Below are 442 nucleotides of genomic sequence, written 5' to 3'. Positions count from 1 at the left end.
GAATATTATACAAAGAACATGGAGGAGACATTGAAGCAGTGATGAAAATTTTCATGAAGTGCCCTGGGTAATCCATACTGGATGGTTTAGCAGGGAGGACGATTTAGAGATACTTGATTATACGTAATGTGAAGAACACACACATTATCTTCATGGATACCAACTATACAAACGGATCTTATTTGTTTTAATACTCTGAACGTGATTTCCAGAACAAATTCTTAGTCAGGAATTCTTTTCCTAAAAGTTCGTTTTATTTTACTTTATAAGGGCATTTGAATCCTATAACCAGATTTTCTTTTTAAAAATAACTTTCATTAAAAAAAATGAAGATGTTAGGTGGGCACCCTGGCTCACACCTATAATCCTGGCACTCTGAAGGCTCAAGTGGAAGGATTGCCTGAGCTCAGGAGTTTAAGACCTGCTTGAGCAAGAGCAAGAC

Source organism: Otolemur garnettii, unplaced genomic scaffold (genome assembly GCF_000181295.1).
Source record: "Otolemur garnettii isolate 467f Iridium unplaced genomic scaffold, OtoGar3 scaffold00121, whole genome shotgun sequence".
Classification (NCBI taxonomy): domain Eukaryota; kingdom Metazoa; phylum Chordata; class Mammalia; order Primates; family Galagidae; genus Otolemur; species Otolemur garnettii.
This window is presented reverse-complemented; position numbering follows the sequence as displayed.